The sequence below is a fragment of the Puma concolor genome, chromosome B2 (assembly GCF_028749965.1).
Source record: "Puma concolor isolate L17-30 chromosome B2, mPumCon1.1.hap2, whole genome shotgun sequence".
NCBI lineage: Eukaryota > Metazoa > Chordata > Mammalia > Carnivora > Felidae > Puma > Puma concolor.
The window spans coordinates 91994536-92008842 of NC_141671.1; positions in this window are offsets into that span (position 1 = coordinate 91994536).

A 14307-nucleotide genomic window follows, 5' to 3' on the forward strand; every position below is an offset into this window, starting at 1 on the left:
CATGAGCCTCAAGATCATTCTATGCAGCTTTCAATCCTGGTTCTATCACTCACTAGTGATAGCCTGATAACTTACCCTCTCTAAGCTTCAGTCCTTGCATTTAATTAATATTCAATAGATGTTTGCTACTCACTATTTTGAATCATTTCTATATTGGTAAAGAAGCATTTATACTAGCTGTTTTTGTCAGGGTAAGCAATGTTAGCTGGTATAACAAACAACTCCAAAATTTCAGTGAGCTTAACACAATGAAACTGTTTTTCATTCACGTCACAGGACAAACTGTGGGGGTAATTCTGCTCACCAGTGTGGGACTCAGACTCTTCCTATCTAGTGGCTTCTCCACAGTCTATGGCCTTGGGGTCCATCACTGTATCCTCTCCATCTAGCCTGCAGAAAGAGAGTTCAGGTAAGTGCAGGAGATTTAGAGGGCAGGCTTAGAAGTAGCCTGTGTCACTTACGTGACTTTTTATGGGCCATCTGCCCCCAACGAGATGCGAAGGGGCTAGAACATGTAGCATAGCATCATGAGCAGAGGAAAGGAGAACACAGTTCTGCAGAAACAAGGCATCCTTATTCTTACTAGTCATCCTTGATACATCCTTAACATTGTTTTAAGCTCACTCAAGATGTAGAAATGAGGGGCGCCTGGGTGGCGCAGTCGGTTAAGCGTCCGACTTCAGCCAGGTCACGATCTCGCGGTCCGTGAGTTCGAGCCCCGCGTCGGGCTCTGGGCTGATGGCTCAGAGCCTGGAGCCTGTTTCGGATTCTGTGTCTCCCTCTCTCTGCCCCTCCCCCGTTCATGCTCTGTCTCTCTCTGTCCCAAAAATAAATAAAAAACGTTGAAAAAAAAAGATGTAGAAATGAAAAGAGAAAACAATTATTTTATAGTCTATCAAAGTAATTCCATTATTATATATTTTATATATAATATTTATACAGTAATATATATTTATGTACATATATTAAATATATAATAAATATATAGTAATATATAATAAATATATATCTATTAAATGGCAATTTATATATAATATTTACCTAGTAGTACCATTGCTATATGGCTCAGCCATAGTAGGTGCTCAATAAATGTTAGCAGTTTCATTAATTACTGTATATGAATTTACAAATGTTGGGCACATGAGCCAAATACTTTGTGTGAAACTTTAAAATATTCTTTCCACAGTTCTCTCATAACTTGTGTATATATTTCACATTCTCCTTTTATTGGACTCAGAGGAAAATAGAATATTCTTCACAGTAAAAAGACAAATCAAATTTCCAGAATATCAGGTTCTATATATTCTAATAATCCTACTACTTATTTCTCCTAGACCTCATCTCTGCTTCTCTTTGTTATTTGGTTGAGAGTATAGAGAATGCAAAAGAGTAACGGTGTAGAGGTATTTTATGCAACCTGATAATGTTATTGTGTTATCGGTTAAGAACATGATCTTCACAATTTACCTATCTCATAGCTCTCATTCAAAAATGATCTAGAATTTCACCTATTTTGCAGAAGATCCTGAAAATCATTCAAATTGAGAGTATCATTTTAAAGAGAAATAAGTTTATGCCAACTAACCTTCACAAAACATAAACCTATAAATAGAAAATATTATGTGATTTAAATTTAAAAGTGACTTGTGTCTGTCAGGCCATTGAAATACACTAGCAAATTATTTCTTCCCTGGTGATACCCTATAAGAGTTAACTCAGAAATGTGTCAGAAGTTATGTTTATTTTATAGAGGCTATAGTTATCAATGGGGGAGATTTTTCACTCCAAAAAAGAACACGAGTTGGTTTTTACAGAAAATTTTACTTTTTGAGTCTAGGAGAATTTGTTTCAATCATTTTCCAGCAAGAAGAATAAGCTACCTATATAATGTTGACAACATGGTGTCATGAAATAAAATTGAATTAAGCTTTCTAATACCTTATGATAAGAAAATACCAGCTAACCCATCCTGAGTACTTACTACATGCCAGATAGTTTCTAGATCCTTTAGGGGAGGCGCTATTATTGTCTTCATTTTACAGTTGGGAAAATGGAGACCAGGAGAAGTTAAGCAAATTGTTTTAAGGTCACAGTGCGAGTTTGGAACAAAGCTGGAATTTGAATAGGGAACCTTGCTCCAGGGTCCAAGTGGTCAACTGAAACCAGTCCTAAACAACTAAGGGATGTAGAATTCTCTGAAACTGACAGTCAGTGTAATGTGTTAAATATTTCTCATTCCTTTTCTGTGTTGAAAGATTACCACTTGGTACTCTAAGCCAATAATTGGTGTCTACTCCTAAACAAAGGAAAAAGAGTTATGAGAATAAGTTACTTATTTACTAGTCATTTCCTGCCCCTCTCCTCACCAGAAAACCTCCCTCTAAAAGTGACTACATGCTCAGAGCATCGGACCGACTGAATAGTGTGGAAAGTTGGTGAGGGCAAAAAGAAACTAATAACCCAGTGTGTAATCTCCCAAACTGGGTTTGGGTGGGAGAGGATGACAGCACTGAAGGCTCTTCAGAAGTTCATGTTCACATGCCTCTTGAAAACAGCATCTCCTCTCCAAGATCCCTGATCCTACTTTCCATGGAGGAGTTGGTTTTGATGTGAAGTTGCACAGCAAGCGCCCAGGAGCAAGAGCCCCACACAGCCAGCCTCCTGGAGAGGGCGGGGAGCTGCTTCATGGAGGATACTCTCCCTCCTCAACACTACTGACACCGTCACCACCACCCTCCCCCCACTAAGTATAAGCAAAGCTCAAGCTTACAGGCAAGCCACAGAGAGGATGCACATTCTCCAACTCTTGTAGTGTCGGGTAAATGGATAACGGATGGATTGCAAGAGAGGATATTCAAATGTTCTTGGTTCTTTTTGCTTTTCTCAGTTGGTGCTTGCCATGAAACGAGTGGAAACCTTGTTCCTTTTTATTTTTTGCACACTGAAGGGTATTAACCTTTTATGGAGGGGAGATGGATTGGTCTTTTTGAAGTGCTTGCTTTGCTATTATAGCTCAAAGAAAGAAATCAGTTCCGCATTAAGCCGAGTCTCTCATCGTAGCCTGGGAGGCCAGAGGGACATCATGTTTCCACTTTCTGAACTTAAGACACACAGCTAAGGGAAAGTCTTGGGATATCTCAGGTCTGCTCAGAGCCACTTGCAAATTAGTAGCTATAATCGGATCAAAACTAGCCAGCTGTTATTGGTTGCTAAATGGGTGCAGCAAGGAGAAGCCCTCTTGCCCCCAGCGGTAAAAATGCCTCAGTCAGACACAGATGAAACAAAAGTGAGACAATCTCTCAGGCCTTACAGTCTGTAGCTTTTACTCAAACTTTCCAAATTGTGGCGTAATGAGAAAACTTGGAAAACCACTTGAGAAATGCACCCAGACACTCAGATTGAATGAGCAAAGCGCTGTCCTCCATTGGTCTTCTCCGTCACCACGGCTGAAAGCTCTGCGCGTTCCTTGCTTCAGCTGTGCAGATTAAGTTCCACAATGAGACACAAACTCTTCCTGTTCTCTCTCCCACTCCCCTTCTCTCCCTCAAAACTCTCTGGCCACCCACCTCACACTCCCACTTTGATCTACTCATCATGGCAGCCTCACAGCCACTGTGAGAGTGTAGCTTTTCCCAATGCACCCGAAGGGCAGGGCTCACCACCCTGATACATGTCCACAGCTTTAATCACAACCCAACTGTAGTAGTTCATCTTTGGTGCCAAAAGAAAAGTCTGGGAAGTGACCTAGAGTAAGTCATTTAAAAATCTCTGAGCCCCAGCTCCCCCATCTATCAAATGAAAATAATAAGGTATAGGAGGAAAGCAATCATGAAAATCTATGACAGGTTTCTCGGCTTGTTGTGGTTCCTCTTTCTTCCGTCTATCAGGTGGCGATGCACTCCACGCTCTGAGCACAGTAGAGTTCTGCTTGCATACTGGGCCAGTTATCCAACCAGAAGTGTTCACAGCTGTGAAGGACACCCCACTGAATCGCTAATTATCTATAAAAACTTAAATGTTCATTTGCTTCACATTTCTTAAAGCTTTTACTTTCAGCAGTAGGGGAACAAATAACATGAAGATAGAAAATGGGTTGATGACATCATTACCCCAAACTTCATCCCCTCAAAGGGTTTTGTTCATTGTTGACATCTTGGCCAAAGAACAATATATCCTTTAGAAGAGGAGGAGACAATGATAAGTGACCTACTGCCATTTCTCCACTTTTTCTTCATGATGGCTCCCTGTCCATCTTTGGTAGGAGGCTACCTCTGGGACCCCAAGCAAAATCCTATCATTAGAGGTAGAAAACAGTAAATTTCTGTTTCCACTCTAGGCATCACAACAGCATATTTTATAGTGGGCTGCAGATGTTAAATTATTTGAATCTCCGTTCAGATGTTCCTAATTTACATTGTCTGTGGCAAATAAAAAGATAAGTACAATCCATATTGCAAATGCATCATACTATGATAAATCTGTAGCCTTCTTTCTCTGGGTCTTCTTCACCTCGTGGAATTTATATTGCAGTCATAATAATGTCAGATCTACACTATGAATATCTTCCTGCTAATTATGCCTAGTTTTTAAAACAGTGCCCATTTATGAAGACAGTATTATGGCATTCTTGATTATACCCTAAATAATTCTGTAAACATAAAACATGCTGAATAATATTGGAATTCCACTAAAGAACTACAATAAAAATAAAACTATCACATACATTCCAACATTGTTTTCTTTTTATGAAGAATGCTTTTGATGAGATGCAATGTCCTTTAAAACTCCTGAACTAAAAACATCCATAAATATTCATTCTGACATCAGTTTAATCCTAGAAATATACATTACAGAATTTAGCTCAAAGAACAATATCAAAATAATCATGACCACAATAATCATAGTACTAATCATAATAAATAATATTGATTGAGTACTCAGCTAATTATGCCCTAGGTATAATTAGGCCATACTTCCCTGCTTTGAAGATATTATTTTTTAATCCTTTTATCAATCCTTTCAAGGAGGGACTCTTCTTTTCCCCCATTTTATGGTTGAGGATACTGAGACTTGGGGAGATCAAGCACTTTGCTCAAGGTCACATGGCTGGTGTGATAGAATGTGATTAGCAAGGCTTGGCTTGGAGGTCTATTTAAACTGCTTGTTTTTGTGAGTCCTCAGATTGCAAGAAAGAGCAGAGATGGTGGAGTGTTTCTCCAGCCAGGCTTTCAGCCTATCTCATCAACTTTTTTTTTTTTTCGTGCATGTAAAAGACCCAGAAGGCAAACTTACACTGTTGGGTGTTGCAGGCAGGGTCTCAGTGGCTACAGCATTAATGTAACATAAATGTCCGAGAATCAGGCTCTGATTCGAGATCAGATGCGTTGGTATACAGGATACAACTGGATGACCTACAAGACTGCTTGTTGTTTCTCTCCTAATGGTCCTAACAACCCAACCCTGTCTTACTTCACATACTGTCACTGAGTTCAGAACCTCTCTCTAAGAGCTTCTCAGAACACTGGCAGCAGCAGCAGGGTCCCCGCCTCCACTGTCTCTTCAACATGATCTTACAAAACCAAGGCAACTGATGAGGATGTTCTTCTGACATTGAAAAATTTTGATTCAATTTCCAAAGCTTAATTTATACCCGTCTTGGCCAAGGTTATGATCCTAAAGAGAATGTTCAGGCCAGCAGCATGGAACAGAGTCGGGGGTGGGGGAGGGGATTGTTACTCTGCATCTGTGATGGTCACCAGTACCTACGACATGCATGTAAATCTGGAGCAGTGCTGTGGTTTGACAGGAAAGTGGAGAGTGGGTTCTGAGTACTTGGAATTAAAAGTATTCAATTTCTTTCAAGTGAACAATCCTAAACCTAGTGAACAACATTAATAATTAAGATATACATGTGCTAGCAACACTAAAATGTAATTTACTCTCTTTGACATTCAAAATGTAATTTACTCTCTTTGATGTTACAAAAAAAGACAATCCAAATTTCCCTATAATTTAACTTTTAAAATCTAATGCAGTAAAAAACTGAAAGGCTAATAGCTTCATTAAAAACTACATTTATCCCCACAAAATTATCTCAAATCTTAACGTAATCAAGTGACCTGGCAACTTCTATACAAGGCAAGTTGCATGAATAGCCTCTGTGCTACTCCACACTCCAGGACATCACCACAAATAAAATCTTACACTTAACGAAAAGAGAATGATTCCATGTGCCTTGGGGAAAATCGGAAGCATTAGCAGAGATCTGTGCAAATGAATTTTTTTTGTGACCAATTATAACTTATTAAATAGGACTTGGTCTGAAAGGAATATTGCAAGGTTTGGGGTACACTAATTTTTCTTAATACTTAAAAGGTTTATATCCTTCACAGATTTTTTTTCCAGGGGATAAGTGAAAACGAAAATCCAGTTCAATTCATTTCCTCCGATATAGCACACTAGGACTTCGTCATTTAAACCGCAGACGACATCCTCTCTAGTCTCCTCCTCCCCTGAGCCTGAATAGAGGGATACTCTCTCAATGTATGCTCAGCCACCAGCTACCACAAGTCACTTAAGTAAACACGGAGGCACCTTGGTGAAAGCAATTGCATGGTCTGAATACCATCAACTGACACTTCTATTCAGTGACCCTCTCAGGTCTCAGAAATGGTCTTTTCAAATTCCGGGTCTTGAGATATTGATTTCAATCAGCAGCTTTTCCTAAGAGCATCATTTCAAAAATAGCCCTGTCACAATTTCTACTATCTCATCTCAGTTTCATCTGGGTTTTGTATTCCTATTTGAAACCATTCAGCGAGATGACACCAGAGGGCTTTACTGAGGCATTGATTCAACTTCATGCATAAGCAATCGAATTTATTCTTCTGTATATGAGAAAACATTAATATTTAAGTTTATAGAAGGAGCTTTCAGGTTTGAACAGGCCATTTACTTTTTTTTCCTCTTCTTGTAGAAATAAAAAGGCCAAATTAGACCACTCTCATTATAAAAATTCTCAAGCTTGCTGCTAAGCTGGTGACTTAACAAATCAGCATCAACTCTGCCCTTTCAGAACATATTCGAGATGAACTGGGGAAAACAGCAAAAAAAGATGTGTGGGATGTGTGCCCACATGGAAGTAAAGCAGAAACATGAAATAATGAATTATAATTTCAATATAAATTTCTTACAGATGGGTCCCTGACATCTATCCAATATTAAGTTTCTCTCAAGTTGTAATTATAAGCTGTCCAACAAATATTTACTTAATGACAGTAATCAAAAGAAGGTTGACATGCATCATTTCACTTTGCAGTGAGAATGTGGAGGCTTAGGGTCACCCATAATCGTATCAGTTGGAAAACTCTTATATGGCCCTGATAACTCTCCCATGACAGATAAATTCAGGTTATTTTTCTATTTCAAAGGGAAAAGGAAAAGAGCCGATCTTAATTACTTTCTCTGCTCTAGCCCTGTGATAAATACTTGATATATGTTCTTTCATTTCATCTTTATATAGACCTTTAGAGGAAGTAATATCACATTTTACAAATGAAGAAACAGACTGATATTAAGTGTCAGCTTGCATCACTTAGTAAGAGGTGGGATTAGGATTTGAATCCAGTTCTTCAAAGCACAAATAGAGGCATAGTTTTAGCATCTACTACGTACCGGGTGTTATGTGAGATGAGGGGCATTTACAGCTGAACAGCATTCGGTTCCTGCCCTCAAAGAGCCCATATTCAAATATGGACAAATGCAAGAAGCTGAGGACAACTGAAAATACAGAGGAAAAGTTCTGAAGTTAAACATTAGCACACTGAGTACAGAGTATATGAAAAGAATAATGTGAGCAGGTTTCGGCCAGGAATGCAGGATTTTTCAACATTTGAAAAAATGTTTCAAATTAGGAAATTAAGAAAGAAACATATTATCATTTTAAATACCAAAATAGCATTTGATAAAACTGAGTATCTGTTATTGAGGTTTACAAACTTACTAATATATTAAGTCAAAAATAAATAATTACAGGGGCTCCCGAAAGGCTCAGTCTGTTAAGCGTCCAATTTCGGCTCAGGTCATGATCTCATGGTTGGTGAGTTCAAGCCTGGCATCGGGCTCTGTGCTGACAGGTCCGAGCCTACAGCCGGCTTCGGATTCTGTGTCTCCCTCTCTCTCTGTCCCTCCCCTGCTCGTGCTCTGTCTCTCTCTGCCTCTCAAAAATGAATAAACATTTTGGGGCGCCTGGGTGGCGCAGTCGGTTAAGCGTCCGGCTTCAGCCAGGTCACGATCTCGCGGTCCGTGAGTTCGAGCCCCGCGTCAGGCTCTGGGCTGATGGCTCGGAGCCTGGAGACTGTTTCCGATTCTGTGTCTCCCTCTCTCTCTGCCCCTCCCCTGTTCATGCTCTGTCTCTCTCTGTCCCAAAAATAAATAAAAAACGTTGAAAAAAAAATTAAAAAAAAAATGAATAAACATTTTAAAAAATTAAAATTAATTAATTAATTGCAAATATAGAAAAATAAATATTGTTGTCAAAATCCAAAAGAATGAACTAAAAATTATTAGAAGTAATGAGTTAAATATCATTAGTATAAAATATACAAAAATTAAGCACTTTCCTATACACTATCAATTCCAAATGAGAAAAAAGTTACATAAAAAGATCCATGTGTTAGTGGATCACAAAATTATTCAGTATCAAAGAATAAAGCCAAGAAATACACAAGTCCTATTTGAAACAAGATAAGAAATTGTATTAAAGGATGAGAATATAGTGTCATATACTATTGGGGGGAGAGTCCACTTTTACAACATCTGTGGAGGGAAATTTGGTAGTATTTATCAAAATTGAAGATACCCTTTGACCCAGCAATTTTACTTTTAAAAATCTATTCAACTGAAATTTGTTCACAGATGCAAAAGGATCTATTTGCAGAGATGTTTATTATATATATGTATATAATGTAAAAATAATAAATAAAAATTAGAAAGTAGATCTCTATCAAAAAGAGAATAAATAAACCATGGCACATCCATACTATAAAATATTGTATGTCCATTAAAAAGAATAGAAGAGATATATAGAAACTGACATTGAAGGGTGCCTATAATACATTGTTGAATGAAAAAAAGGAGTTTGCAAAATTGTATTCTCTTTATTACTGTACACATTTCTGGATTATGTCAATTTTTAACTATTGTTTTCATAATTCAAGAAATATCCTATAACTCACAGTATGTTCTATAAATATTGTAACAGAAATATGAACCAAGCGCTGTGTGAGCCCAGAAAGGAAGTGTAAAACTTTCCCAAAGGGGAATCAGGCTTCAGGCATCGCATGAGATCTCAGTGCCCTGAAGGGTGAAGAGGAATTTTCCCAATAAAGATTAGTTATAAAGCAGTCCAGAGAACAGCCCGTGCCAAGGCCTAGGGGGGTGAAAGTCATGGCACATTCCAGGAAGAGGTAAAACTCAGTGCAGCAGAAACCTAGGGTATCTGGGGGGCCAGATGGAGCAATGACGGAGGAGGTAGTTTGTGGTTCAGTTGGGAAGCACCTAGCGTGACAAACCAAGGAGTTTAAATTTCATTCAGATATAATAGGGACACAAAAGAGCTTTCTAGGCAGATGAATGATATATAATCTGTAGAAGACCCCGCCAACAGTGTGAGAGATACATTGTAGAGACAGGAGGAGGGAAATTGGAGGGAGAAGAAAGGGATTTTGGAAAGAGAGTAAGGAAGTCACATTGTGGTGGTATCTCATACAATGACAGGGGAAGATCTGAGAAAGGTGTTTTTAAAAATGAATCTGTGTCATGTAATATGTAATATGCATCAGAAATACAGAAAGAGACCTAGAGGCAAATCAGGGGGAAAAGTAGATTGGCGGGGGTGGAGAGAGGTGGGACACAAATGTGCTCATACTTGCCCTAAGCCAGGAACTGATACAAAGTATCACACGTATATCATCTCCTTTAGTATAGGAGTCATAGGAAAAAATCATTACGTGGATGAGGCTGTTCAAGTCTCAAAAGCAGAAGGTTGAAAGAAGTTGCAAACCCTCTCGCCCCAAGAAAAGAGAGAAAACATGAAGCAACTCTAACGATGTTTAAAGGATCCAGAGCCTTAACGTTGGGTAGCACCAGTCACAGGAAGTTTAATAATAACTGTGTTACTACAGTATTACAGAGGCGCCTGGATGACTCAGTAGGTTAAGTCTCTGAGTCTTGCTTTCCGCTCAGGTCATGATCTCACGGTTCCTGCCTTCTGCGCCAACAGCGCCACTGGGACCCTGCTTGGGATCCTCTCCCTCCTTCTCTCTCTCTGCCCCTCCCCCACTAGCGCGCACGCGTGTGCACGTGCGCTGTCTAAATAAAATGATAATAATACTGTGGAATAAAATGAAATAACCTGAGATACATCATCGTCATCTCCAAAGGAGCATTTATTCACTCTTCTGACACATATTTACCATGTTTCTATGATTCATGGGCCACAGTTCTGGGGCCTGGGGCTGCAGGTAAGTAACACAAGGACAGGGTACAGTCCTTGTTTTGAGGGTCTTTGCTGCTAATGAAAGGGCCCAGACAAGCACACCAGAGAATGTGAGGGGGTAACTGCCAAGTTGGCTAAGAACATCAACATGGGAGTTGGGGATAAAGAGTCCTGAGGTGGGAGGGGATTGCGCTGGGGGTCAGGCAAGGGAGGTCACGGGAGGCAGGCTTCAGTGGAGGGGGAGTACTGGAGGAAGTAGAGGAGTGCAAGGGCTCTGGGATTCTCCCTCACCACCGCCCCAACCGTGAACCTCTACATGTGTTGTTTGTATTGGCAGTGGCTAGCTGAATGTCATACACGGAGGCACATGCTAAGTGTTAATTGGACGCTGACTGGATGATGAATGAGAGGAAGTGGAAAATGGCACAAGCATATTCTCAGAGCCAACATCTACTGAGCAGTTGCTCTGCGCCGCGGGCTCCACGGGCATGGCTTCTTCCAATGCTCAACAACAGCTTGTGGGGAATCCAGAGCCTTAACGTAATCTCCTCATTTGACAGAGCAACGTCACCTGGTTCATGGATAAGCAGGCAGAGAAATGCAAAGATACAGATATATTTTGAGATGTGGGGATAAGAAATTGAGATATTTCAGGAAAGCAAGGACCCCAGAGCCCTGGGTCTTCAACTCAGGGTAGGATTCAGATTGCTCTCCGAATTTAAAACAGCAGCTGTGAGAAGTGAGCCAAAAGTAGCTGAGCAGGAATGGGCTGATCTGGGAGTGTGTGTGTGTGTGTGTGTGTGTGTGTGTGTGCGCGCACACGCGCGAGCGCGCACGTGCACACACATGTGTGTGCACGTGTGTGTTTATATACCTAAGTACGTGTCAAAAGAATACTAGTATATGTAAAAATCCAGGGGAGGAGCTGGGAGAAACCAAAAAGGAAAAGAAGGAGAGGAGGGTAAGTAGATAAAGAGACCTGTGGATGGGTTGAAAGAAGGGTCCAAAGAGGCATCAAGACCGTAAGACATAAGGGCAAAACTTCATGCTTGATCTCCATCTCTTCCTTTTAAAAAGTGTCACCTAAGAAATTATTGTTAATTTTTGTAGGTGTGCCAGTGGCATGACTATACATATATTTATAAATATAAATATATTATTTATATAAACATTATATATATGTGTGTATGTGTGTGTATATATATATATATATATATATATATATATATATATATATTTAAAGTCCTTATTCAGAGAGGAACCTGCGTGGCTCAGTTGGTTAAGCATCCAACTCTTGATTTCAGCTCTGGTCATGATCTCACAGTTTGTATGTTCAAGCCCCGCATGGGGCACTGTGCTGACAGTGTGGAGACTGCTTGGGATTCTCTCTCTCTCTCTCTCTCTCTCTGCCCCTACCCTACTTGCTCTCTCTCTCTCTCAAAATAAATAAATAAACTTAAAAAAATTTTAAGTGCTCATTCAGAGATGGTCACTGAAGCAAAATAACATGTCTGTGAGACGAGGGAAGCTGGAGACAAAAGTAAAAATTCAGAGCAATGCAATATGCCATAAAGTCTCAAAAGAAGGAGACCTGGCCATAAACCAACCAAAGGGAATGTGAAAGGGTGCTAGAATTTTTCAGGCATCTTATTTCCTTTTGGGAACATTAAATGGAACAGCATCAGTGTCCGTGAAAGAAAAATAAATTTCAAAAATAAAACATTCTATGTCTTACATTAAAAGCCACCTTCTACATATTTTAATTTTATGCAGGAAAAAATATCAGGGTTAATTATATAGTAGATGTAGGTATTTAAACAAGGTATACAGGTGACTGAAAGAGGTTTTTAAATGACGTAAAAACTTGCTAGTTTCTCCACTTGTTCTCTTCACCACCCTGAAAAAAAATTTCTTAGCTATTGATAAACTTTAATTATATAACAGAATTGCAAATGCTTATTAAAAATGTGTCTCTGACCTTTTAAATTAAAAGGTTTAGCATGACGCCATAGATAAACCTGTCTAGCCTCACTAATGGGGCATGCGACTAACACAAGGGCTGAAATTAGAAATGTAGAAACGACTGAATAACGAGCCTCAATTACTGTCTGAATGATTCTTCTCACATTAGATCCCAATTATATGTTCCCATGTGAACTCTGAAGACTTTATCCATAAAAAGACTCTTTTGGTTCAGCCTAAAAAAAAAAAAAAATATATATATATATATATATATATATATATATATATATATATATATATATATATATATGCCACACAAAGCTATCAGAAAATCCTCACCAGAAACTGAGAATGATTTCCTTATGGCTCAGGAGATACTGCCAAGATTTCCTTTCAGGTTGACTTAGATGGCACTCAAGTAAGATTCCCATATGGAATTACTCCCCACACAGGAGCCTGACCTGGGGGAAGCTGAACAAAGCAAAGATTATTTACAAACTCCCAAAGCAGGGGCTGTTTTACATTTCTCCCACCCTGGATCTAATTCCATAAGTAAATACAGCACATGTTAAGTTATAAAGCATAATTATGAAAAGGCCAAGAAGGGCTACAAAGGATCGACTCTCAGGACACTGTGAAGCAGAGGCCAAGGGCCAGGGATGGCCATACAGGCTGCGTGGGTTGCTGGCACCCGGGAGTTACTACCATCATCATCAGAGACAGACTGATCCCAGCAGGCTCATGCTGGTGCTTAAAGACTTCTTATAGGAATCATCTGTGTTCTGAGAGGGCGGCCTTCCTGTCAGATCACTTTTGAGCAGTTTCCTTCAAATGAGGAAAACACATAATGTGGTAGTTGAAGCAGCCCAGTAAGCAGTAAGCTCTACCCTCAAAGTACCCTCGAAACCAGGCCCTTAAATAATACAGGCAATACTGATGCATCTGTTCTTGATGGTGTGGGCTTTGGTCTTTATGCAAAGAGGAAGGAAAATTTTTCATGAAATAAGACAGAGTATTTAATGACAATTATGAGTAATACTTTTATTTTGGTGCATATCCTGAAAATATTGGGTAAAAAATGTATAGTTTTTTTTAATGTATAGTTTTTAATTACTATTTAAGCCACTTGTATTTTATTGAAAAAGCCTCAAAACATTCTCAAATAATAGGAAATCTGTTAAAATACTTTACCTGTAATTAATTGTGCTCTAGACTTTTCTTGGTATCATGTTCATGTAAAAGAAACATCAGAACGTTCATATGGCAGGAAGCAAAGTATCACATAAGGGGGTAGCGGGCTTGGCCTCTGTCGGTCATCATGTGTCAGTGGAATGATGGAGAAATAGCATCCCCAGCCCTAAGACCATACATGGGCTACTGGAGCCACCCTTGACTGAAATGAGTGGTCTGTTTTGTGCAACCACCATTTAGACAATGTTTCCTTTCACTTATATTTTAATTACATAAGGAAAGCAGAATGAAGTAAGGTAAAGTTCTGGAGTAAACCTTCCTGGGTTCAATTTTCATCTCCATCACTTATTGCTTGTGCCACTGAGTTACTTAACCTCTCTGAGTCTCACTCTCCTCATTAATGAAGTGAAGCATATTGATATTTCCTTCAGTGATGGTCTCTCTTCAGACTTCAGTGATAATCTGAGCTTGGTTCAGTGTCTGTTACATGGTGATTCAATAAATGCTTGTCATTTTAATGATTATGTAAAGCATTTACAGTTTCAAAGCACAAAAGGAAAGTCAAGAAGCCTCTATATGTGCTTTGCTATAATGCTGTACAATGAGGAAGATTCTTGGTGTCTATCCCATTTGAGGCATATACTAGTATCCCATAA